This window comes from Drosophila mojavensis, unplaced genomic scaffold (assembly GCF_018153725.1).
Source record: "Drosophila mojavensis isolate 15081-1352.22 unplaced genomic scaffold, ASM1815372v1 contig_108, whole genome shotgun sequence".
NCBI lineage: Eukaryota > Metazoa > Arthropoda > Insecta > Diptera > Drosophilidae > Drosophila > Drosophila mojavensis.
In genome coordinates, this window is record NW_025318636.1 from 1 (window position 1) to 1,171 (window position 1,171).

Sequence of the window (1,171 nt, forward strand, 5' to 3'; positions counted from 1 at the left end):
GCTAACGCTTCTTTTAGTGAGTTGGGTGCCTGGCACTCAGCCACTGGGGACTGATTAAAGGTCGACGGCTGCGGCAGCGCCCTCTGTTGTTGCTGCGGTGATCGCTGCAACGAGCAGTGATGCCAATTTGTCCTTTTTCCGGACAGATCTGTCCTGTTTTTAAGGGCTTTATCCGGAAAAAATATCAAACATCCTCTATCCGGAAATCTGTCCTTTTTTTGTGAATGCGAATCGTGTTCATATTTTCCCAGTTGGATGGTTGTTTTTCCTGTTTGCAACAGATTTCTATTAATTAACATTACCGAACAGTTGAACTGAACTTTAGCATAAAATATACTAAATTGTGTACCGATATTTGTTTAAGAACAGTGGCAAAATGAGTATAACAGTGATAATTGAAGTGCTTAGATGCCTTGTATGCATTATAGATATCGTTTTTAATTGCTTTTTAAATTGTGCTCCATGCGAAAAGTGTAATAAAATGCCTAAAGAAACGTATAGGCAAAAATTTCAAGATTGCTGGCTACAACAGCCAGATTTTAAGTCGTGGATAGCCCGCGATGAAAACGACTATAAAGCGTACTGCAGAATCTGTAAATGCAGTATTAATTGCAAAATCGATTAAATTCGCGCACATATCGATGGCCACATACAAGGCTAGTGAAGAGGACACGGATTGGAAACTTGATAATGCCTTGAAATGTTTGGAATAAAAAAAAAAGCCACAAATTAAGAAAAAAAAATTTTTTTGTCCTGTTTTCTGTCCTTTTTTTAAATTTTCATCCTTTTTTTTCGTATTTTCCGGACATATTTGCCTTTTTTTCCAAAAAAAATTGGCATCACTGGCAACGAGGAACGTGTGTGTGTGTGTGTGTCTTGTGTAAGCAGAAAGACGCGTAAAATGATTGAAACAGCTATTGCTCGAAGGGTTCAGGGGATCTCGTAGTCGGGCAGTCTCGACTAGAGCTTTCTTACTTGTTTTAATTGAAGTCTCTAGCTCTTATAACTTCTGAGATCTAAGCGTTCATACGGGGGGACAGACAGAGAAGTCTATATCGACTCAACTCGTCCTGATCAAGAATATATATACTTTATGGGATCTGCGATGATTCCTTCTGCCTGTTACATACTTTAAACAAAACCATTATACCCTGATTTCCCATTTTCAATA